Consider the following 12,561-nt stretch of genomic DNA (forward strand, 5'->3'; position numbering starts at 1 on the left):
GGCTGTTAGCCATCTCCTGTCCTACTTGTGGGAGCTTGTGGGAGCCCCTTGATAATACAGATAACATAAGGGTCATCTAGACTCTTAAGTATCTCTGGCCCTGGTTGTGGGAGCTTGGCCCTTCAGATTACCCAGATCACCAGACTATTAAACGCCTCCAATTCCCAGCCTTCTAAATGGAAGAACAGGTTATACATATTTTCCTTTGAGAAGACAACCCTGCATGCTTAACGTTCCTGGTTCCCCTACTGAACTGTGGGAGCAAGGACCTCTGTGCTCCCAACAGCATGGATTTGCATGCTTAGCATTTGGAAGCAAAGGCAAGCTTGAAGACCTGTGTGCAGCATGAACATCTGTCTCACACCTTAGCTCAGGCTGGCCTTGGACATGCAGCCATCCTCCTGCCTCAGTGTGATGTGTGAATAAGAATGACCCCCATAGACTCATATATTTGAATGCTTAGTCACAGGGAGTAGCACTATTTGAAAGGGTTGGAAGGATTATCAGGTCTGGCCTTGTCGGAGGAAGTGTGTCACTGGGGGTAGGCTTTGAGGTTTCAAAAGCTTATGCCAAGCCCAGTCTCTCTCTTTCTCTCCTCTCTCTCTCTCTCTCTCTCTCTCTCTCTCTCTCTCTCTCTCTCTCTCTCTCTCCCCCCCCCCCCCACTTTGTGGATCAGGATGTTCTCAGCTACTTCTCAAGCACCACACCTGTCTACCACCATGATGATAATGGACGAGGCCTCTGAAACTGTAAAAATCCACCAATTCAATGATTTCTTCTGTAAGAGTTGCCTCGGTCATGGTATCTCTTCGCAGCAACAGAACAGTGACTAAGACGCTCAGCTTCCTGAATGCTGGGATTACAGGCATGAGCTTTTAATTAAGCTCATATCCACTCAGAACTGTGGTTACCATTCTAATGTGGGAGGAAGGGAAGCCTGGTTTATTGCAGGCCAATGCTCCAATCTCTGCTGCCACCTCTTCATCCCCATGACAAGATTCCAAAGTATACAGATGCCACTACAGTGTTTTATGGGCAGGGAGCCTGAGGCATGAGGGGTTAGCAATTTGTTCAGCAATACTCAGACAGCAAGGGGCCAGGTTTAGGCCTATCCAGGCTGCCACCAGAGGGAGCAGGGTTTCCAACTACAACCATCCTGCCGGAGTTGAGGAAGAAAGATGCCAGGGATGGAACTCAGGACTTCTCATTCAGAAGTCACCTGAACCTGGGGCAAGAGTGGTGACTAACTCCAGAGCTGCTTGGCAGGTTTTACTGTGAATGAAAAAAAAAAGTGTGTTGACTCAGCAGCCAAGAGTGATACTGTGGACGCAGTGGTTGAGAGCTAAGATAGAAACCACAGCTACGTGAATGACTACCCAGAAACTGACAGTCCACGCCATGCTGGAGACACGACAAAGAGCAGCATCAGGGGTTACATGGGAGCCATGCTTCTAGAAATTGTGATTGGGAGAGAAGGCTGTGTGGTTAAGAGTACTCGCTGATCTTCCAGAGGATCCAATCCCAGCACCCATGTCAGGCAGCTCACAACGGCCTGTAATTCCAGCCGGAGAGGATCTGTGTATTGTGTAGTTGGCATTTTCTTTGGGCCATCAACCAGCTCCCAAATAAAGACACGGAGACTTATTATTAATTATGAATGCTCAGCCTTAGCTTAGGCTTGTCCCATTAGCTCTTTCAACATAATTTAATCTGTTTCTATTCATTTACATTTTGCTTCAGGGGTTTTGACCTTTCTTTCATTTTTTTATGTCCTACTTTCCTGCTTCCTCTGTGTCTGTCTGTCTGTCCCCTGGAGTCTCTCTGTCATCTCTTTTTCTTTCTTCTTCCCCTGAGCCTAAATTCCTCCTCCTACTTTCTCTCCATGCCTGCAAGTCCCACCTATACCTCCTCCCTCCCTATTGGCCATTCAGCTTTTTATTAGACCAATCAGGTGCCTTAGGCAGGCAAGGTAAAACAGCAACACATCTTCACCTAGTTAAACAAATGCAACACATCTTTGCATAATTAAACAAATATCCCTCAACGGATCTGAAGCCCTCTTCTGGCTTTTGTGGGTACCTGCGCGCGCATGCGCGCGCGCGCATACACACACACACACACACACACACACACACACACACACACACACTGCTTTTTTGCTCAATGGTGGTCCTAGTTCCATTTCTGTTGCTGTAATCAAATATCCTGACAAAAAGCAACTTAGAGGAGAACAGTTTTATCTTGTCTCGGGACTCCAGATTATAGTCCATCCAAGTAGGGCACTCACAGCAGCATGAGCTGTGACAGCTGGTCACTTCACATCCACAGTCAAGAGCAGAGAGAAATGAATGCACTCAGGCTTGCTTGCTTGTGCTCAGCTGTTTTTACTCTCATACCATTCAGGACCCCTGCCTAGGGAATGGTGCTGCCCACAGTGAGCTGGGTCATCCCCCATCAGTTAACAGATAATCCCCCACAGGCCAGCCTGATCAAAATTGACCCTTATTACAACTCTCTTCCCAGGTGATTCTAGGTTGGGTTGACAATTAAAGCTAATACCACAGTGGTGCAGTCTGTACTTACATGTACAAGGAGGCCCAGGGTTCAACTCCCAGAAACAAAATGAAAACATCAAGAGCACATAACCAAAAAACTATTAAGCAAATAAACATGCTGTGTTTATTTTAGACAGTAGTCGAATGTCACTCAGGAGAAATATATTCTTTGGACTTCAGTGACAATTGTGATCACGGCAGAATCATTCCCAAGCAACATCCAGAGTTGTGTGACTTGGTGTTTCCAGCAAATTCTACCTGTGAAGTGCAGGCTCCCTCTCCCTAACACTCACCAAAGCACAAGATGCATGTGAAGGTGTGAGAGAGACAATTCAAAACAATCCCCAAATTCACCTAATTACTTCATACATTCAGCTTCTGTCCACTAACATTCAGTCCTTGCTGCTGTCCAAATGAAGAGCAAGACAATCAGAAGGCCGATTCATCCCCTGAGTCTCTCTGTTATGATCAATCCACATTTGTCTATTATTTATTAAGATATAAATTGAGGAAATACACTCACAAATATAGAACCAAGTAAACAGATGAAGTCGTCCTCTGTTCTGATCAGGAGCAAATCTACCTGGCAGGCAGCAGGGAGAAGGAACTCATGACCCTTCTCTCTCTCCTCTTAAGAAGTCATGTACAATGGCAGGAAGCACCGCCTCCTTCAGGTCCTATAGCCCAAGGTCATGGGCAGAGCAAATACCACTACATTTCTCCTTTTTGTCTAAACAGGAAAGTTCTAAACTTAATGCAAACTATATACAATAAGAATGATTATCAAGTATTGTCCAGGAAAAACAAAGGGTAATAACATAAACAAAAATGGAACTACAACCAATAAGAACAACATCAAACAAGAAAGACATGCTGAGTCCAGAATGTCCAGAACATAGGTAAATGGCAAATTACTGAGATTACTCCAATAGCTGTCCTATCCTGAAGATTCTAATTCTAGTACTTAATATGTTCTAGCTAAGATACGAGAAGACTGGATTTCTTAATACACAAACTGGGGAAATACACTCATGAATACAGAACTGAGTAAACAGCTGAAGTTGTCCTCTGGTCTGACTGGGAGCGAATCCACCTGGCAGGAAGCAGGGAGAAGGGACTTGTGACCTTTAAGAGGTCATGTACAACAGCAGGAAGCACCATCTCCTTCAGGCCATAAAGCCCAAGGTCACGGGTGGAGCAAACACCACTACATCTCTCACTGAATCTGGACTTACCATTGGCGAGACTGGCTGGCCGGAGGGCCCAGAGGATCCTCTCTCCACCATCCCAGTGCTGGGATTAGACACATGCCGCAGTGCTTGGCTTATTGATTTACTTTGAGTTCTGGGATAAAAATCAGGTCCTTGTGCTTCTGTACAAGCACTGAGCCCCATCCCCAGCCACCCTGAGCCTCTAATAATGATAGACAACCCAAATAAGTCCAGATTATTCTAGTTCTTCCTGTGTGTCCATCTCCTGTTTTCTTGAATTTCTTTTATGATGAAGGATCCATGCATAAACCATTGGGTTTTTTTTTTTTTTCAGTTAAATGTCACCACACTAAATCAAAGTTCTAAAGTACCTGTGTGCAACTTGTTTACATACATGCATACACACACACACACATCTGTTAGGTTCAACCTCAAGCAATCTCCAAGATTCAAATTACAGTCATTAAGTGCTCTCAGTGTCACTTGGTAGCAAAGTGTGTGCTTAGCATGCATTTGACCAAGTACAAAAATAGACACATCAAGTGTTTTTCTCAAGTCAGCAATTTCAGTTCACCCAGCATCTGTGGACTGAGTGTCTGCACCTGGTGCTGGCTGTCCACGTCTGCTTAGCACACCACCATCTCTGTTCACCACCTTTCTTGCTTGTCAGCACCCCAAGCATACTTCTGTGGCAGGCTGGCCTGGTGGTTGCCGCTCTCTAGTTTGACATGCTCTTCCAGAGCTGTGCTATTCATACCCCAATCTTTTTTTTTTGTTTGTTTGTTTTGTTTTTCGAGACAGGGTTTCTCTGTGTAGCTTTGCGCCTGTCCTGGAACTCACTTGGTAGTCCAGGCTGGCCTCGAACTCACAGAGATCCGCCTGGCTCTGCCTCCCGAGTGCTGGGATTAAAGGCATGCGCCATCGCCGCCCGGCTCATACCCCAATCTTATTCACGCTTCCTCCTTGGATGAAATAAGAGTGTCCCTCGATGTCTTACACATGTACATGCATGTGTGTGCGCACACACACACACACACACACCTGTTCATCCTCTCCTGTCCTTCACAATGTAATACACACTAGAGCCTGACACACACACAGTGATATGCTGCATATAGTAACAGCAGACCACACACCAGTGTGGTCCCAGATGCTCACTTAAGGACGTTGAAGCTGAGTGTGCATAAGTACATCTGTGACGTCTACACAAAACCAACAATGCAATTCTCAGAACACATCTCCATCATCAGGTGACATGTGACAGGATTCATCTCTGCTGGTGTTCACTGTCTTCCCCCACCCAATAGAATCTGCTATAGAGCCAGGGAAGTATGGGAGACCAGCTCCCACCTTTTAAAGGGTTCCTGTGAGGAGGAGAGAGGGATATGAAACTTGTAGATAGAAAGATAACGAAGAGGAGAAAGACAGAAACACAGAATAGCTTCGGGAGGACCTGGGTCAAAACCCAGTGGCCTCTTCTGCCTCTTCAAAAGGGATTTTTATAACAATGCCAAGGGGTGGGGCAAAAGACCTCCCCCTTTCAAGATAAAAGCGCATTGCACAGCCAAGTGCAGGCCCTTCCAAACACCTGGTAACCACTCCCGTGGTCAAATCATCCCCTTATGCAGCCCTGCTGGGTAAAGCAAGCTCAGATTCTCAGACCCTGAGTAAGTTCTCACTAGGAAACCTCTGTGGGTCTCTACAGGGAAGGACATCATTTGTCCACCGTTCCATCCCTGGCACAATGAGCATAATAAAAAATCATCATGAACGTCTTCCTGGTTTGTGAGGCATGTACAGACAGACAGCACTGTTCAACTGCTTCACAGCCAGGAGAGGATGAGGCAACATACATGACACACGCTGCCTTATAATGTTGTTGGGACAAAGGGCCATGAGACTACAGATTTTTGAGCCACACTGTGGCAAGGGTGGAATGTGGCTGGCCTATCTACTATTGATTTTATGCCTGCATGAGAGTCACTGCCCCAATCAGTAGATTCAGAGAACTACAAACAGGTACACCATCACCCAACCATTTTGTCTTTGTCCTGGGGGGTAACCACTGCTTGCCCTGGAGTAGAAGGGAACTATTTATATTTACTGTAACTATTATCCATCTTGACTCTGTGTCAAAATCTGTTCCCCAGTAAGGTCTGGTCAGTTGTCCTCAATAAGCCAATTAAGAGTTGAACTGATAGTGAAAAGCAAAACAGATTTATTCAATGTGGCCACACTGGGGAGAGGGCCAAAGAGATGCAGAGGACTGCCTTATAAGTCATCTTTATGGTCCTGGAGTTTGATCAAAGTTTTAATAGAGAGACAAGGATATGCACATCTAAGCAGTCCCAGGTCAAGCTGTGGTCCTGCCCACCACTGACTCTTCACTGTCTGTCCGGTTGTTAGAACTGTGTGCAACTGGTTACTGGGAAACAAGTCCTGCTCGGGCTGGTTCCTTTTCCTTCCCCTAACATGAGATTCCTGGGGACATTTCCATTTCTTTGGGGCCATTGTTTTAACAGTCTGATAGGTTGAGACACAGCGTCTCTTTATAGTATTTTCATTTCTGCCAAGCCAGTTACAAAACCCTTACTGTGGAAGACTCACTGGAGCTTGAAGAACCAGCTCTCAGTAACTCTGGAGCATGACAGTCACGACAGCCCGAGCCCAGGGCTGGGAATTCGCTAAACAGTGTCACTTTCTGCCCAGCACATTCGCCTCGGCCACCAGCAAGCGCGTCACACCTTCAAGCCACCCTCTTCCCCCCGGAAATCCACAGGGTCGCAGTTCTCCGTGACCCTAGGACGACCAGGGACCGCAGCAGACGCTGCAAAGAGCCATTCCTGCGGCGTTTCGGCAGCTGCGCAAGCGCAGAGTTCCGCACGAGCAGCTCGCGCGCCCGCCCACTGCGGTTAGGTTTAGCCAATCGCCGGCGCCGCTGCTGACGGAAGTGAGTCGTGCGTTTCTGCGGGTCAGCCGACCCATTTCCGGCAGCCGGTGGTCCGGCGGAGGCGTTCCGGGTGGTCCACCCCCGGGAAGCTTTCTCACGGTCCGGGCCGAGGCGGCGCAGGTCTCGGCCCCTCGCAGAGTTCCGAGTCAGAATTTCCTTCTTGCGCCAGCGCGGCCTCAAAGGTCAGGGCTCGCCCACTCTCCTGTCGGGCCGCCCTGACCTTTCGTGGGCTCGAGGGGGAAGTTCTCTGTGACATTGGAAACCCGTGTATCAGCTCAGCGTGGAGGCGCAAGCATTTTATCTCCAGTACTCGGGAGTCAGAGGCAGGAGCATGACCGTGAGCTCGAGTTCTGGTGGAGACTGAGTTGCAATGTGGAACAGTCTCAAAAAAAAAAAAAAAAAAATTTTTTTTTTCTAGTTCGGTAAATGTCCCAAAGGCCTTTCTTCTGCCCTGTACCTGCGATTAAATTCAGGGAAGCAAAAAAGATATGAAAACGTTAACTTCACGCTACAAGTGCACGTGTCACAGGCACCGTTTGCTCAAAAGACCTTGATGCGAGAAAGAGATTAAATATGGTGATTGCTTCAACACACCGACTTACTTGAAACTGGGATAAGTTTAGCTTGTACTTCTTTCCACAGTGCATAATGACTTGTCAAATGTTGAGTGAAAAAGTTCGTGGATAGGATGGGGCTGTTCTGAGTAGCTAAGAGGTGTCTTCATGACCAGCATTACAATAGTATATTTTGGTAAATGGTTGGATTTTTTGGCTTTGTTCTGTAAATGTGTGGTGAGAAATGTTTGAGTTGTCATGAGTTACTGGCACTATTAACTAATGCTGGCAGCTTGTATGGTGGGCAGAGTGTGAATTTTGGCATCAGAATTTGAGTTTCCCCAAGAATGCAAGACCTTATACTCATTCTCCTCTACCTCAGTCTTCATATCTGTAAAATGAAAATTATGATACTGTATTAGTTACTTTCTCCTTGCTGTGACCAAGGAATGGAGGGTTTATTCTTGCTTAGAGTTGGAGGGATGTTGATAAAAGGGAGAGCATAAGCCAGAAGCAGAGACATCTGGGAGAGTCCAGAGTGCACATGACCCTGAGCCATGTGAGCAGAGGGGTGGGGGAAAGGGACTAAAGTTAATGTGGGGCACCTGCGCCAAGAGACTGACCAAGAGAGTGCTAGGTTATATAGGGAAGGGCAGCTGGGAGAAGAGCAGCCCAGACCCTGGGATGGAGAGTTTGGGGTAGAGGGCCAGGTATGCCAGCCATACCCTGTGACAGGTAGAGGCTGAAGTGTAGGCAGGCTTTTCTTTCCTGCCCTCCAGTTCCCAAATAACCAACATAGAGATTTAATATGAATTATAAATGCTCAGCTCATAGCTCAGGCTTATTACTAACTAGCTCTTACAACTTAAATTAACCCATTTCAATTAATCTATGTGCTAACCTGAGACTTGTGGCTTTTACCTCTCCTGCATGTCCTGCTTCCTTTACATCTGGCTGGAGACTTCTCAGACTCCACTCTTCTTGTTCCCAGCATCCTCCTAGTCTGGCTTTCCCACCCAATCTCTTCCTGCCCAGCCAGTCAGCTCTTTATTAACCAATGAGAGTAATACATACTTACAGTGTACAAAGATTGTTCCACAGCACTGAGGGATGCTAGGAGAACTTGGTGGCCAGGTCTGCTTGGATTTGTTAAATAGGCACCTCAACCATTTGTCCCAGGGTTTGAGACTTAACAGTCATTGGATAAAAATCAGTGTTGTCTCAGCTCCATTTCAGTTCTTGATGGTGGTGTGGAGATGAGTGTGAACTTCTGTGTGTGAACTTCTGTGTGTGTGCCCTCAGACTATTGTCATGGCCATTGCAACTGCCCCACCACCATTGTTTTCTTGAGTTTATTTCATGCCACAGCAGACAACTAACTTTTTGAGCCTGATGCTAAAAATAAATATTTTTTTTAAAAGGCTTCCTTTTTTTCCCCCCCTTTTAGTACCAGGGTTTGGAATGAGGGAACTCATGCTACACATGCATTCTACCATTTAACTACAACCTCAGCCATATGTTGTTGTTGCTTTGAGACAGGGTCTTGCTAAGTTGCCCAAGCTGGCGTGGAACTTGAGATCCTGCCTCAACTTCTCAGGTGATACTGTCTAGGGATGCAGGAATGGGTTCATATTCTCTGCCAATGAAAGAATTAAAAGGCAAGAAGGATGTATTACTACAAATCTTGGGAAATCTCTATTGAGGACTCTTGAGGGTCCAGCCCCTCAATAGCCCTCTCCCAGGGTCCATGGAAGAATCTGCAACCAGCTGATAATCTAATCTTAAGGATGGCGAATGAATCTATGTACACGAAACTCTTTTTAGTTTATTCACTTTATTTTTCTGAGTCAGTTCTCCCTCTACACAGCTTCTATTCTGCTCTCTTAGCTCCCTTCCCTCTAAGTGCTATCATATTTCCTTCATCTTAGTTCTGCCCCATCTTGGTCTTTCTCATCTCATTCTTAGCCACCTAGTTCTTCCCCATCCGGCTCTTCCTCATCTTCCATCTCATCCTAGTTCTCATCCTCCAATCTAGTTCTCCCAGGTCTCTGAGGTTTACAGTTATATACCCATGCAATAGCAATGCTCTGGCTAAGTCAAGGTCACCAGGCTTGAATTCTTGAGGGTCATCAAGGCAGATAAGAGTTATCCTCGCCGGGCGGTGGTGGCGCACGCCTTTAATCCCAGCACTCGGGAGGCAGAGCCAGGCGGATCTCTGTGAGTTCGAGGCCAGCCTGGACTACCAAGTGAGTTCCAGGAGAGGCGCAAAGCTACACAGAGAAACCCTGTCTCGAAAAACCAAAAAAAAAAAAAAAGAGTTATCCTCAGGCAGTGACTGTCAGGCTTTCTTTTACAACCTCAAATGGGAGTGGTTAAGGGAGGAGGTCAACTAAGAGCTAAAATCGGTTAAAATATCAGAAAAGGGGAATTTATGTGCTCAAACTACATTCTTAGAAGTGGTTAGGTAAAATGTTAGAAGTCTATAATGTTGGTATAAATCATGAGTAAAATAAAACTGCTTATATTTCTTTAGGGCTTTAACTGTCTCAGTAACTCGTCTGTGTCCTTACTGGCAGGGCGGGGATCTCTAGGCAGCTGTGTCTCAGCTTGATGTATCTGGTGTGCAAAAAAACCCCTTTTGTTCTAAGTTAAATGTCAAAAGGGAAGTTCTAGAGATATTGCTAAGGTTGTAAAGGAGGGTCTGAGCTTAATTTGCACAAGAAACAAAGCTATGTACCTAGGCAGTGTCTCCCTATGGATATTTACCTTAATTCAGGAGATCAGCAGTTGGTCTGAAATGCTTATTCTGTCTGCTGTTTGGCCTTGGATACTTGAGAGGTATTTCAGATAAAATACACTGTTAGTATGAGAGGGCACATGAAATTCATAGCAGGAAACAGCTGATACATTAAAAGCCGAGTACTACCAAATACTCCCTGAGATTTGGCTTTTCCTTTGGAAGAATTCCTTGATTCTTCCAGGTATAGCTTTGCCATAGTTAGCTAAATTCTTACTACATTCCTGTGGCTCGGGCAGCAAATCTCTATAGAGCCAGCATATGATCCTGGGGAAATCAGGGTCTCCTCTTCATTACTAAAATAATTTAAGAATGGATTCAAGCGGGCGGTGGTGGCGCACGCCTTTAATCCCAGCACTCGGGAGGCAGAGGCAGGCGGATCTCTGTGAGTTCGAGGCCAGCCTGGTCTCCAAAGCAAGTTCCAGGAAAGGCACAAAGCTACACAGAGAAACCCTGTCTCAACTCCCCCCACCCCCCAAAAAAGAATGGATTCAAACAGAAAGAAGCTTGAGGATCATGTAGTAGAGTTTAAAAGGAAAATCCCAAGACAGGCAAGCTGTTCATCTCAAAGCAGTCTAGAGAGAGAGAGTGGAGAAGATAAGATGGCACAGATGTCAGCGCCTGGCAGACAGCCACACAGTCCAGAGTCAGCTACATGGTGGCAGGGGTCAGCAAATGGCCACAGGTGTCAGCACATGGCCACAGAGGACAGCACATGGATGCAGAGGTAAGCACATGGAGGCAGAGTCAGCACATAGTGGCATGGGTCAATGCATGGAACCAGAGGTTGGTACATAGAGGCAGGGGTCAGCACATAGTGGCATGGGTCAGCACATGGACGCAGAGGTCAGCAATGGAGGCAGGGTCAGCACATGGAGGCAGGGTCAGCACATGGAGGCATGGGTCAGCACATGGAGGCAGGGTCAGCACATGGAGGCAGGGGTCAGTGCATGGATGCAGAGGTCGGCACATGGAGGCAGAGGTCAGCACATGGAGGCAGGGGTCAGCGTATGGAGGCAGGGGTCAGTGTATGGATGCAGAGGTCGGCACATCGTGGAGGCAGCCACACAGTGGGGAAGGAGCTTTAGAAAAGAAGAGGCTGAGTGTTAGGTGTTGTGGGATGTTCTGTATGTCAAATGTGTTGCTCTGACTGGTTAATAAATAAAACACTGATTGGCCAGTAACCAGGCAGGAAGTATAGGCGGGACAAGCAAAGAGGAGAATTCTGGGAAGTGGAAGGCTGAGGCATAGAGACACTGCCAGCCACCGCCATGACAAGCGAGATGTAAGGTACCGGTAAGCCATGAGCCACGTGGCAACTTATAGACTAATAGAAATGGGTTAATTTAAGATATAAGAACAGATAGCAAGAAGCCTGCCACGGCCATACAGTTTGTAAATAATATACGCGTCTGTGTGTTTATTTTATAAGTGGGCTGTCGGACTGCCGGGGCTTGGCGGGACCCAGAGAGAAAACTCCAGCTAGAGTTAGGGAGTTTAAAAGCATAGATTCCGACCAGCATCGGGAAGAGAAACAAGAAAAAGGAGCAGTTTTGCCTTTCTGAGTCGGACTGCACAAGGAGGCAGGAACCCTGGGATGGAGAAGCACAACTTCTCAAGGTGAAGCTGCCTTCCTGGGGTGTCCCCTAGCCAGGTCCCTGAACTGCCACACGATTAACCCTTAAGTGAAGAGACAAGGGCATGTGTCCACCTAAAGGTAGATTTCATTCTTTACAAAAGTACCCGGGATTGCAGGCATGAGCCACATGTCCAGCACCCTCTGGATCTTGAAGCACACCTCTAACAAGTTTCCCGTCTCTGTGTCACTCCAGGTTTCTACACCTTCAAAGCTAAAGGCGCTAGCTCTGCCTTTTCCCTTGGCAGACAGTGAAAAGCCAAGTCATTCTAGAACTCCTAAAACAGTTTCTTCCTAAATCTTTAAACAACGTCAAACATTTGCTCAAGTACAGTGTTGTCTACGTGACTTAACAATTTTAAAAATTAAAAACAAGACAAAACACTCCACTGTCATTGTAAGAATTTCCAGTATGTAAGATTTCCAAAGTGAATCTGTAATGGAGGTCAGCCAATGCATGTGGGGTGTTCAGTCTCCTTCTATAGGAAGGAGAGCACGTGTACTCTGTCTGGGGTTTGCACAAAGTACTGAGAGGTGACAAATGAACTGGCACTTCCCTGTAGGGGGTTGGATGGAGCCAGCTGAGGATGAGTCCCCCCCTCCTTTAAGCTGGTAAAGATATTCATTATAAACTTAGGAGGGGCCAGTGAGAGGGCTTAGCAGGTAAGGTGCTTGCTGCACACCTGATGACCTGAGTTCCATCCCTGGGATCCATGTGGTGAGGAAAGAGCAGACTCCAGCAAGCAATCTTCGCTGACCCTCCACCTGCACTCTGTGGCACAGGCTGAGATGTACACACAAGAGATAAATGTAAACCAAAAATGTAAAATATATATATAATCTAAATAACCCATTAAA

The 12,561-nt window shown here is 46.6% G+C and overlaps 1 protein-coding gene across 4 annotated transcripts in view; it reads right to left on the minus strand.

Annotated features, from left to right (window-relative positions):
* Tnfrsf9 (TNF receptor superfamily member 9) overlaps positions 1-6,645 on the minus strand; it is a 35,686-nt gene extending 29,041 nt beyond the window's left edge. For 2 of the 4 annotated variants that reach the window (XM_052716059.1, XM_052716060.1), the window contains exon 1: positions 6,374-6,644. The gene's annotated coding sequence lies outside the window, so the exon portion shown is untranslated. Of the gene's footprint in view, positions 1-6,359 lie in introns of all 4 variants that reach the window. The other 2 variants (XM_052716061.1, XM_052716062.1) reach the window with 2 other exon arrangements.
* Positions 6,646-12,561: the final 5,916 nt, after the last annotated feature.

This window comes from Peromyscus californicus, unplaced genomic scaffold, assembly GCF_007827085.1.
Source record: "Peromyscus californicus insignis strain IS unplaced genomic scaffold, ASM782708v3 Scaffold_5__1_contigs__length_169319896, whole genome shotgun sequence".
Classification (NCBI taxonomy): Eukaryota; Metazoa; Chordata; class Mammalia; order Rodentia; family Cricetidae; genus Peromyscus; species Peromyscus californicus.